Genomic DNA, 13,058 nt, shown 5'->3' with positions numbered 1-13,058 from the left:
ATTTAGAGTTGTCCCCTTGGTGCTCAGCTAGCTGCCCCTCAGGGTCAGCCCCTAAGTGGGTGCAGACTAGGGCAGCTGTAGGCCTGAGCTCACCTGCCCCGACTCAGGCTTCTTGTCACTCAAGGGCTTGAGGTAAACTGGGACATGACAGCTATGGGACTCACTGTGGGACTGAGATCTTCCCTTAAAGCCAGAGGGTACATTCTAAACCCTGGAGATGATGACATTTTGATAAAGTTAAAAAAAATAAAACAAAAAAAAAAAAAAAAAAACTACTTCACTTTGCAAGACAAACAGCTAATAAAATAGAATCTTTTTTGGTAACCACCCATACACCAATCAATCTGTCACTCAAAAAGCTGGTTCCCGAGAAGTGTGAAATGAGGCCACTCTGGAGTTCTGTGGGAACAGAGAGCCCCTGAGAAGCCTTCCTCTCAACCAGATTACAGTTGCCACCCAACACAGGGAAAATCTCTGATTCTGAGCACAGGAAATACATAGCTAATGAATTGTTCAATCAATACAGACTTTCGGAAGGTGAACCATGAGGTTGGGGGTCACTGTTACACTGTTTTACGTGCTCCCAGCCCACACTATCACCTATAATTCTGGCTCTTTTTTTTTTTTTTTTCCAACTCTAGCCCCCTTGGGAAAGATATATGTAAGCATTTCCCATGGGGGGGAAGGGGGGTAGCCAAGGGATTGATGCCACAGGACCTCTTTTACACTACAGCTATTCAAATAAGAATTTAAAACAAAGGGTCATTCAACACCACCAAAAAAATCAATAGGACAAGCCTCAGTCATAAAACACATCTGTGTGCCCACCTGAGGCTACCATTGGAATGAGACTTCATCTCACTCACTCTCTGTTCTCTAGCTCTGCCTGGTTGCCTCTTGTTTTTTCTGTTTTCTCATAGCTCTAATTCCCTATTTAAACAAACAAAAAAGTCTCATATTGTCCATAGGATACAGTTTAAGTTATCATAAGTCTTTTGGGGAACAAGACAAATAAATGAATTAGTTAATCAGAACCTGCCTAAAGCAGCTATGACTAAAGAATTCTGAGTCCTGCAGTACTAAAGTTAGAAGGAAAGCAGATGGCTACAAGTGCTAAATGATGAGCAGCAGTGTCTGCATGCAGTAGGCACCCAATAAATATCAATTAGTTTTTTAAATGATGGAATCTGAAGGAACAAATAAGATGAACTGGATAATAACTACTCTGAAAGTAATAAATGACAACAATAAAATGCTAACAGAAACAGATCAGAAAAAAATAGCCATAATTCCATAGTGAAAATTATAAAACAATTGGAAAACAACTGGAAGTAGTAATTGGCATAACAGAAACAAATAGAACAAAGAAATTAGTGATGTTGAAGATAAGGTAAGACATGAAACCAAAAATGTAGACAAAGAAAACAGAGGAGCAAATAAATGATTTGGAAAACAGAAAATGGTATGACAGCCCTAAAGTAGGCCTGGAAGAGGGAGATGAATGGAGGAACACATAAAGGAGGCATCAGAAAAGAAACAATATAAGAAAAGCTTCCAGAAATGAAAAAACAGCTCTGCCTAGAACTAAAGAAAACACACTGTGCCTTTCAAGTACAACTCTGAGAAAAAGAAAAAACCATTTGCTAGTTTAAATTTTGAAATATAAATTATCCAACAAGCTGAAATGAAGGGAGATATATTCTTCTGAAATTGGGTAAGAATGACAAGAGAACTGACATCACAAACATTGAAGACAAAATGAGCCTTAAAAAAAATGTGCAATTCTAAGTGAACAAGTGGATTTTAATCACATCACTTATGCTCCTAAACAAGACTTGTTCTCTACAAGTAGGGGAAAACAAAGTCAGGTAAAAATTAGGGGAAAGTTGTGCACAATTATACTTTTTTGAAGCAAAGGAGAATATCTGACTTTTACAAAAATATAAAATTTAAAAGCTATCTTACGTAACAAGAAATTAGAATTAGAATGGACCAATTGAAGCAAGAAAGAATAAGTGATCTGACAAAATGTAGTCACTCTCAAGAGTCTGCCTACACTCTAATAATTCTCAAACCAGCTCCAATCCAGACCTCAACTCTAGTTCTGGGTCTGAATATCCCACTTGGTCTGCATCCATTGGTAAAAGTCTGCTCGGGATGCCATAACAAAATACCACAGACTAGATGGCTTAAACAACCAAAATTGAGCTTCTCACAGGTTAGAGGCTAGAAGTCTGAGATCAAGGTTCTAGCTGATTCAGTTTCTGGTAAGGGCTCTCTTCCTGGCTTGTAGACAGCTGCCTTCTCACTAAGTCCACATATGGCTTTTCCTTGGTTCCTGTGAGCACTTTGGCATCTCTTTTGAGACAGCATCTCATTCTGTCTCACAATCTCAGCTCACTGCAACCTCTGCCTCCCAGGTAACTGGGACCACAGGTGCATGCCACCATACCTGGCTAATTTTTGTCTTTTAAGAAGAAAGTCGGGGTTTCACCATGTTGGCCAGGCTGGTCTCTAACTCTTGGCCTCAAGTGATCCCCCTGCCTTGGCCTCCCAAAGTGCTAGGATTACAAGCATGAGCCACCAAGCCTGGCCCAGCATCTCTTCTTATAAGAACACTAATCTTATCAGATCAGGACCCACCCTTATTAATGTCCACCTTTAAACTTAAATACAAATGTTCCTCAACTTATCACAGGGTTACATCCCTATACAGCAATTGTATGTTGAAAATACAGTTCCTTGAAAATGTATTTAATATACCTAAACTAGCGAGCATTGTAGCCTAGCCTACATTAAACATGGTCAGAACACTCAAATTAGCCTACAGTTGGGCAAAATCATCTAACAAAGCCTATTTTATAATAATAACTAACATTTATAATAAAAAACTAAAATAATGAAAAGGTCAAAATTCAAAGTATGGTTTCTATGGAATGTCTATTACTTTTGCATCATTGAAAAGCTAAAAAAATCTTGGCCAGGCACAGTGGCTTATGCATGTAATCCCAGCACTTTGGGAGGCCAAGGCGAGCAGATCACCTGAGGTCAGAATTTTGAGACCAGCCTGGCCCACATGGTGAAACCCCATCTCTACTAAAAAAAAAAAAAAAAAAAAAAAAAATTAGCTGGGTGTAGTGGTGGGTGCCTGTAATCCCAGCTACATGTGAGACTGAGGCAAGAGAATCGCTTGAACCCAGGAGGTGGAGGTTGCTGTGAGCCAACATGGCGCCACTGCACTCTAGCCTGGGTAACAGAGTGAGGCAAAAAAAAAAGAAAAGAAAAGTTGAAAATTCTTAAGTTCCACCATCATAAGTCAGAGACCATCTATACTTCCTTAGAGCCTCCATCTACAAATGCAGGCACACAGTGGGTTTAGGGCTTCAACATATAAATTTGTTGGGGATACAGACATTCGTCCATAACACCATTCTACCCTCTCAGATGTCCCCAGATACGTGACCCCTCTCTTTTCCTTGGTTCTGCCACCTCCCTGCTTTGGCTACTGCCCTGGCCTTCCTGCTTGTCTCCCCTCCTGCCCACCCCATGCTTCCTGTGGAATTATCTTTCCAAATGGATAACTGATCACTGAATGCCTACAGAGAGTTTTCACCAATATCATCTCATCTAATTCTGCCAACAGCCTTGCAAAGTAGTAGAAACCCAAGGCTCAGAGACGCTAAATGAAGGCCCAGTGTTGCCCAGGGCCAGATTTGAACTTAGATTGGACTCTGAAGTGCACACTCTTTCTAAGTGCGTCTCCCACCTTTGTAATCCAAACTTCCGAAAGGGTGTCAGGTCCACAATATACACAACAATTAATGACTGGCATACGAATGGGCTTCACACGTAATCATAACTTCATCGGTATTTATAGTCAAGTTGATTTCCCTTCTGAGTCCAACTAACAGAGATCCAGGCCCTCTGTTTTGCTGCTGCTTTGGGAGAAATGAGGAGTTAACATTTTATTAATCAAAACAAAAATGTGTACTTTTCCTGTTTAAGACAATTCGATCATGTGACTTCAATTATCTACTAGCAGATTTATTTGCACTTTAAAAGGCAGAACTTTTTCAAGCATAAAATGACAAAGGAACTACTCTTTGTCTTAATTCTCCATTAGCTGATGTCCTAATCTTTGTTCACTGAGGTGGGGGCACTGTCCCACTCACTGGAAGATCAATTTGAACCAACCAGGTGAGACATTCACCTCCCTATAGTGTTACTCGGAGACCTAGCAGGTTTGAGGGGCAGCTCCTCTCACCAGCCATCCCTAGCAGCTACTCTGGGATACTTCTGCACCTCTCCCCCAGAGTCTCACCCAAATGCAGACAGGCTGCCTGACCATACCTGTCTAACCATGCCACCCTCCCTTGCCTTGGTATTGGTGTCAGAGGTGTTTGAACAAGAGCAACTCCATCTTGAAAAGATGCTGGCTAAAATGAGGCTGAGATGTGCTGGGCTGCATTCCCAGAAGGTTAGGCATTCTGAATCTTTGTTTATTTTGACAGAGGGTCTCACTTTGTCACCCAGGCTGGAATGCAGTGGTGCCATCACAGCTCACTGTAGCCTCAACCTCCTGGGCTCAAGCGATCTTCCACTTCAGCCTCCCAAGCAGCTGGGACTACAAGCATGCCCACACTCAGCTAGTGTGTGTATAGTTTTTAGAGACAGGGTTTCACCATGTTGCCCAGGCTGGTCTCAAACTCCTGAGCTCAAGAGATCTGCCCGCCTCAGCCTCCCAAAGTGCTGGAATTACAAGTGGTGGCCATCACATCCAGCCTAGGTTAGACATTCTTAGTCATAGGATGAGATAGGAGGTCAGCACAAGATACAGGTCACAAAGACTCCGCCGATAAAACAGGATGCAGTAAAGAAGCTAGTTAAAACCTGCCAAAAGCAAGATGGTGACCAAAACGACCTCTGGTTGTCCTCACTGTTCATTATATGCTAATTATAATGTATTAGCATGCCAAAGATACTCCCACCAGCGCCATGAAGGTTTACAAATGCCAGGGCAATGTTCCAGAAGTCATTCTTGGTTTTATATGGTCTAAAAAGGAGAGGAACCCTCAATTTCAGGGATTGCCCACCCCTTTCCTGTAAAACTCATAAATAATCCACCCCTCATTTAGGACATGATCAAGAAATAACCATAAAACTAGCCAACCAGCACCCTCAGGGCTGCTCTGTTTATGAAGTAGCCATTCTTTTGTTTCTTCTATAATGAACTTGCTTTCATTTTACTCTGTGGATTCGCTCTGAATTCTTTCCTTTTCTGGATCAGGACCCCTTTCCCGTAACACTGAGGGCTTAAAGGTAACTTTCACTAGGTTTCAGTCAAGATTTTCCCCAAGGTGAGCAGCTGCTCTTCACCTTCACTCACCCTAAACTTCAACTGTAGAATGAGGCTGCAAGGTTCCAGGTCTGCATGTAGTCTGACACTGACAGATGGAAGGCTGTGCCGCTTTGGGTACATTACTAAACCTGTAGGCTCAAGTCTCATCGAAGGTACCTGGCCCCAGTATCACCATGTGGGTAAATAAATCAACCTCCTAGCTGCCAAGCCCTTTACAAACATTATTTCTGGACCTGTGAAGTCAGTGTTATCCTCATTTTAAGAAGGCAGAAACCAAGGCTTAGAGAGAGGCCCTGGGGAACAGGTCCATCCATCACAGCTGGTTCTGCTACACAGGAGAGGTGGAGGTATCCAAGAACCTGACCAAGCTCAGTGCATCCAGGGACGTAGTCTCCCTTGGAGCTGCACATCCATCAGGGGTCACCCCAGGTGCCGGTCTGCGGTCTTGAGGCCTGTGGGCTTGAGGCCTCCTGGTAGACAGGCAGGCAGGCAGGCGGGTACGTACTTGGGACCACTGTTGGCTCCGAAGACACTGCCTTGCTGTGCTGGGTAAATGGCCCACTTTCCACACCCGCCCCCTGGGCCCTCCCTGCTCTGTTACCACTGCCTATTTAAGCCAGAGGCCTGACTCGGCCCAGGCACAAGCCAGCTGCCGGAGCCAGGAGAGAAGCACTGCAGGCCCCGCTCAGCCGGGGATGAAAGGTTCTTCTGTTTCACCCTTTCCTACCGGTGCGTTTTGAATAATGATGCTGAGCAGGGTTGGAACAGGAGCGGATTCCGCTCGCCTGGGAGTATATTGAGATGGGTAGCTGGCAGAGGGAGGCTCTGATTGAATTTTTCCCATTTCTAATCCCTGACTTGATGTGATCTTATTTTCAAAGAGGGAAAAAGTCTGTGGTTTGTGAAAGGATAGGGGAAGACCATATTTCAAAACAAGGCCTGGCTCAGAATATCAATGATATGACATGTTTCTCTTTTCTTTTGAGAAAAGACAAGGGCCTATAATTTCAAGGTTGTCGAGATTCCATCTCCCTTCAGGAACCCCTCCCTAAATAGCCAGTTCTTGTCATTTAATTCTATTGTGAAAAAAAAAAAAAAACCGTGCAGAGATTTTTCAGAAGAGTTGGTGGGGCATGGGAGTGGGGGTGGAGGGTAGGGAGGGGGGCGTGCAGCTGTGCAGCTGGTGGGGGACAGTTTGGGAAATGTTGGAGACCAAAGATCCTTCTTGACAAACTTCTCACTGAGGGATGAGAGGTGAGCTCCTCCCCACTGACAGAGAGGGCAGTGAGGGCTGGGAGTCACACAGGCCCAAATGGCTCAGGAGTGCCCTGCCTCCTTTATGTCCAATGCCAGATGCTTGAGAGCCTGTGGTCTGGGTCAGGTCAGCCCAGCAAGAGGGTGAAGGACAGAGGTGCATGCAGGTTGTCAGCCAACTGTGGGTGAAGTGGCAGGAGTCCCAAGGACAGAGGACAGGCCAGGACAGCAGGTCACCCTCTGCTTCCCGGCAGGCTGGACTCCCCAGGCTGGGGAGGGGTGCTTGCCAGGTACTTAGCTCAGAGGGCAAAAGCCAGGGTATCCATGTGGACATAAGGGTTCCTAGGGAACCCAGGTGACCATGTGCAGAGCGTGGATCTGCGGGGCTCTGGCTTCCTTCTTCCCACTCTGATCTGGCAACCTCCAGTGCCGGTGCTCATTTGGTACTGGCCATGGCCATCCAAGATCTTGTAGTGGCCCCTAGTGTTACAGAGGAGGGAGCCTCTGAGGCTCAGAGGCTAAATGACTTGCCCAAGATCAATGGCCTAGACCAGAATGGGGTCTCACTGGAGCCCAAACCTTTTCTGTGCAAATTCATAGTCAGAAGGGAGCCAATTATTTGCCATGGAGGAGACACTCCTGCCAGCACGGCTGCAACATCTTCAGCTAGGGGACAGAGAATGGACTGGGCCTCAGCTTTCATATTCTTCTGAAACACTTTGGGTGATTTGCATAGTAAGCGTACATAAGGGATGAGCTATGAAGAGTGATGGGTCATCCTACTCCGGATGAAGGGATGGTAAGAGGGTTTTGGGCTGGGCCATGGGACTGGCTTAAGGTGGAGCGAACAAGGACAGCTGTGGCTGCGCTGGGCGTTGGGCTGGGAATGCTGAACTTGAAAGCAGAGACTGGGCCTGAGACGGGGTGGGGGGCGGGCCCTGGAGCCAAGGATTTGGCAGGTTGGTAGGAGGAGGCCTGGGCTGAGGCCAGAGGCGGGACTAGCGGGCAAGGGCGGGGACTACAAACTAGGACTGGGGCCCAAGTGTGGACGGTAGCGTCCCCAGAGCATAGTGCCAGGATCCCTCACGTCGGTCAGCAAGGGGCGCGGGGAGCCACTGACATCGTGTCCAAAGGCCTAGGGTCACATGAGTTCCCTCCCAGCTGTTCCCTCTGAAGACCCCATTGGGTTCACAAGGTGTCCTGCTGAGCCTCCCTTCCACTGGCCTGCCTGCCCTCCCCCTTATCTGCCACCAGATCCCTCTGGTTCTCCTCAGTGTTGTTCTTCGTCCCCTCATCCACCCCATCCCAGTGGCCACTGTCCCTCTTCCCTGGCCTGAGTTCAGCTCTCTCCTACCCTCAGGTATCTTAGAGAAGCAAGATAGCACAAAGCTCCTAAAGCTCTGATTATTCTGGTTCTCCCATCAGATTAAACCTGGGCCCTGCGGCTGGAGTTTTTGAATTCAACTTTTTCCCACCCTCCACCTTCACCCCGCACCCCCTGAGCCCGGCCTGTGTCCCAGTGTCCACGTGGAGGGATCATCCATCCCATCCTTGAAGTCCTCCCCTCTTGGCAACCCTCCTCCCTGAAAATCCTCACACAAACCTCGGGCCCCGCCCACTGCGGCTGCACTTCGTCCGCTGGAACTGCCAGGCACACACCCTCACCCTGGCAACGTGGAGGGTGTGGCAGTGCCTCTGGCCGAAGGTGGGGCCCCTTGGTCTTTGTACCTGGCTCACCTGTTCTGGGCTGCTTGGTGGCTGTTGGGCGAGTTCCCGAGATTGTTCCAGGCACCTCTGTGAACTGCCCATCTCCTTTCAGGTCTGTGGTGACAGCTTTTCAGAGACAAGGACAGCAAAGTCCCAGTGGCTCCTTCTCAGGTAAAACCAAGACTTCTGGAACCAGAGGGGTGGGGTGGGAGTGGGTAAGGGGGTGCTCCAAGCCTTTCCTCATGGGCTACTTGTTAGTGTTTTTATGGAGATATTCTGTGAGATTAAGAAAAGGCTCTCCTGCTTGTTAAAATGTTTGAAAACCACAGCTCTGGGTGAGCAATCTGGACCTGGCCATCTTGGTCCCATCCTGACCTCAAGTGGAGTACAATACACCCAATCTATGGAGAAAATACTAACTCCTTCAATATATGGGAAAAATATTTGAAGCAGCACTTCATAAAAGTAAAGGAATACAAATTAAGCACCCTGAAAAATGTAACCAGATACCGCTTCCACTAAACTATCAAAAACATTTTTTCTTTTGAGACCGGTCTTACTGTCTCTGGGACTGGAGTGCAGTGGTGCAATCTCAGCTCACTGCAACCTCTACCTCCTGGGCTCAAGCGTTCTTCTCGCCTCAACCTCCTGAGTAGCTGGGACTACAAGTACACACCAACACACCTGGCTAATGTTTGTATTTTTTGCAGAGACTGGGTTTTACCATGTTGCCTTAGCTAGTCTCCAACTCCTGGGTTCAAGTGATTTGCCTGCCTTGACCTCCGAAAGTGCTAAAAACACATTTTTTAATGTTAAAACCCAGAGTTGGTAAGGATGTTGTGAAACATGTATTCTCAAACAATCAGTAAATTGACAGAACTTTGGTAGAAAGTAGTTCGGCAGTATGTATCAGAAGTTTTAAAGTTTACTGAGTAATTCTACTCTTGAATCCATCCCAAAGAAGTAATTCAGACTACTGGGCCAGTCTCAGGAATAAAAGCGGAAGCTAGTGACTCCTGACAGTCAGAAACCTCAGACCAGGAGCCAGAACAAGACCATTGTAAGAACCCACTCTTTCCCAAATATTGACAAAGTAAGTGTTTTCAGGGTTGTCAGTGTGGTCACCAGGCTGGGGGCAGGGAGATTTGGGGATCCAAGGTTGTGGTTACTGGATGGAAGAACGAAAGGGGAAATAGATGAGACCAGCAGCTCGCAGGGAGGGAGGAAGGAGACCATTGGAGTTTTCACCAAGGGCTCAGTGGGGGGTGGGTGACAAATGTTACCTGCAGGGGACTGAAAAAAGAGGCAACGGTCTTGTTTTGTGGGAATCGAGGGGGAAGGACAAGAGGGACAGTGTAGGGAATGTTATTCTTCCCCAGGAACTTGTCCTGGAAGTAAGGGTGGTTCTGGATGGTGTTCATTTACGTATTTCTGGATATGTTTGCATATCACTTATATTCAGCCTTGGCAAGAAAAGTAGAGAGAAAAAGGAAATTGGAGTCAGGTGACTTGGCTGCACCTCTCAGTGACTGCCATTTACCTCTCTGAGTCTCTGTTTCCTTATCTGTAAGTGGGACCAGCCGTACCTATTTGGGGTAGTTGTGCAGTGTAGATGCACCCCCAGTGTGAAAAGCACATTCTGTGAGGTATGTGCTAGGCGATGTCTTCTCTGATGTCCCCAAGAGGAGCTCCGTTACTCCTGCCTTTCTACACTTGATCTTAGCCAAAAGGCCGAAAGCGATACTCCTGCCTTTCTGATGCTCATTTCCAGTCTCCCTCTTGTCTTTGCTGTGGTCTGGCTCATAGCTTTGTCCCCGCTTCAGCAGGGAATGAGAAAGGAAGGGAGGGAGGGAATGAGTTTGAGGTCCCAAGCAGGTGGCCTCAGATGAGCCCATTCTGGCTGCAGCTTCAGGTCAGCAGGGGGCAGGGCTGCCACTTGTCCTCAGTTGGCAGGGATTCCTATTATCTACCTACTCTATACACAGCTAGGGTCAAGTGATGGAATAAAATTCTGAGTGCTTACACGGGGAGTTGGGGGCACAGGCTTTGGTCTCCTAGTCTGGCCTCAGAGTTAGAAAATAGAATGCTCATTCCCTGGGACTGGAAGTTGGGGTGGGTGGGGGAGCACCTTACCCCCAACCCCAGGGTTCCACATGGGCAGGGTCCCTGGTCCTGCAGAGACAACCCACAGATCCACACACACAAGGCTGTCCCTCCTTCTGCTTTGAAGGATGAATTTGCTGACATAGCTTGAGCCTCCTGTCTCTCAGTTCTGTTTCTAGCTTGATAGATCTGAAGGTGTCAGATCTATCAGGGGCTGGTTACCTACCTTTCTAGTATGCAGACTGCAAGCTTGAGCAATACATGCACAGAAACACTCAGCTGTCAAGAGAGAAAGGGCCTGTTTGCCCTGAGCCTATGGTCCTCCAGTTATCCCTGGAGCCATGGATGGGCTGGCTAAATTTTGAAGGAGGGATCTTCTCTGTGAATCTTGAACCCTGAGCTCCTCTGCTGAGGCCACATTCCTTCACACAGATGAGGGTCATCAGGGAATAGCCCAAACAGAAGTGTGGAGGCCTGGAAGGGAAGAGTGGGGACTGCTCGGGTCAGGGCCCTTGGAGCTCCAGGAACAAGAGGAGACAGAGCAATCAGGACACTGGGTACAGCCTGCCTTTCCCTGCCCAGGTGCCTGGGCAACCTCTTGAGTCAGCAGGCGCTACTGAAGGGCCACAGGAAGCAATGTGGTCTGATGTTTAATATAGGAAGATCCCACCAGTTGCCAGGTGGGCCGGGGGAGAGAGACCAGGTGGAATCTGTGGCAGTGTCTAGGTTGGAGAGGGCAAGCCCTGAACTGGGATATGGCTGTGGGAATGGATCCAGGAGACTGGGGGGGAGGGGGGAAGAATTGTGGGCTGGGAAGAAGAGACAGGGTATGGAGGAGTTCCAAGGCCCAGAACTACTCAGGAGACAGAGCTGTATATGGGGAAGGGGGAGGAAGAGGAGTAATGAACTTCTAGAGGAAGATGTAGAGTTGTCAATCAAATACCTGTGGTCCGAGATCAGGAGATACCTGGGCTCTGGAAACAGGTGACCCTCAAGGAATCAGCCAAGAAGGGAGGGAAGAGGCAAGGGAAAGTCCAGCCCCTAAGGAGTGAGCAGGGGAGGACCTCCGAGGACTCCTCCAAGGGCTCTGAGAAGGAGCAGTCCCATGGAGCGGGGAGCAAGAGGACAGTGTCAGGACCAAGGGGCAGCAAGTGGAGAACAGATGAGGGACGAGCTGCTTCCACCTCCAATTGGGCCTAATTCCTAAGGCCAATCTGGTTGAAACTGCATGGACTGTTTTCTCAGAGGTGCTGACCTTTGTTCTGGACATTTTCTTTCCAAAACTTTAGCAAGAAAGTCCAATGAGACACCCTGTCTTCCTTTTCTCTCGTGGTGCGCCAGGGGAGGGCAGGCAGCCTCAGGTGGGTCACCGCCCGAACCCCCAACCAGCCAGAGGGCCACTCATCCCTCCTGAAGTGCAGGACACAGATGCAGCACACATGCTCTAAGCAGAAGGGATGATGTGAGCCAGCTTGCTCTATGCGGTGGAGGTGCAATGCTCTCTGGACAGGCTAAGCATTTAAGTTAAACAAACCTGGCCGGGCGTGGTGGCTCAAGCCTACAATCCCAGCAGTTTGGGAGGCCGAGGTGGGTGAATCACCTGAGGTCAGGAGTTTGAGACCAGCCTGGCCAACACGGTGAAACCCCATCCCTACTAAAAATACAAAAAAATTAGCTGGCCGTGGCAATGCGTGCCTGTAATCCCAGTTACTTGGGAGGCTGAGGCAGGAGAATCGCTTGAGCCCAGGAGGCGGAGGTTGCAGTGAGCAGAGATTGCACCATTGCACACCAGCCTGGGTGACAGAGCGAGACTCCATCTCAAAAACAAAACAAAACAAAAACAAACAAAAACCTAACTTGGGGCAAACTAAGTGAATGCAGAGGATCCTCCCCTCAGGCCCATGTTCCCTAGCTGCCCCACCCAGAGGACCCCTCCTTGTCTGCAATCAGTGACCTAGTAGTCATTATGGTCCTCAAAGGCATGGCCCTGGCAAGGCAGGACCCCCCAAGGCTCCACCTCCCTGTGGCCACTCTCAGTTCCCTTTTTGCCCCACCACCACACCTGCTTCTCCCTTGCTCATGGCTTGCTCCACCCAATGCCCACCACCTTCCTATCTCTACACCCTGTAGGGGACACCCCACCCTCAACTATACACGTCTAAGAGGCAAAGTCTCTGCTGCCAGAAACCCTAGGCCCTTGCTGTGAAATACCCTGAGCAGCCACTGTGCTGCATCTGACTCACCCAGCGGCCCAGCCTCCCTGATTAACAGCTGCTGCCCATCCCTACCCCTGCCAGCCCTGGGTGCCCTGTTAACCAGCCAGACCTAGCAGTGTCTCGCCATGCCAGGCCTCTGGGCTCTGACTTTATCTGCGCCCACCTCAAAGCACCCCCAGTGCTGCTGCCTGCTCCTTCCCTGCAGGGCTCACTTGGCCCCTGGGACCAACCCATACACTGACCCCTGGCGGAGGTTTCTGGTGGATTTACTGTGTTACCTGTGTCACCTGTGTCACCAAAGCAACCGCTTCTCTGAGAAGAAACAGTTTCCACTACCAATTAAAAGATTAAGACTCAGCTCCCCTGATGCTTCATGCTGCTAGAGGAACTTAGGTAGGAATGGACTTTTCTTGGGCATA

The 13,058-nt window shown here is 48.3% G+C and overlaps 1 protein-coding gene across 2 annotated transcripts in view; it reads left to right on the top strand.

Moving 5' to 3' along the window:
• SMPD3 (sphingomyelin phosphodiesterase 3) overlaps nt 1–13,058 on the top strand; it is a 90,944-nt gene that overhangs the window by 53,678 nt on the left and 24,208 nt on the right. The window contains exon 2 of one of the 2 annotated variants that reach the window (XM_032283818.1): nt 8,433–8,491. The exons of the other annotated variant lie outside the window; for it this stretch is intronic. The gene's annotated coding sequence lies outside the window, so the exon portion shown is untranslated. The remainder of the gene's footprint in view (nt 1–8,432; nt 8,492–13,058) is intronic. 2 annotated transcript variants of the gene reach the window in all.

The sequence above is a fragment of the Sapajus apella genome, unplaced genomic scaffold, assembly GCF_009761245.1.
Source record: "Sapajus apella isolate SASKATOON/1434 unplaced genomic scaffold, GSC_monkey_1.0 scaffold15, whole genome shotgun sequence".
Lineage (NCBI taxonomy): Eukaryota > Metazoa > Chordata > Mammalia > Primates > Cebidae > Sapajus > Sapajus apella.
The sequence above is the reverse complement of the archived record's forward strand: the minus strand, read 5'-3'. Positions and strand labels throughout refer to the sequence as shown.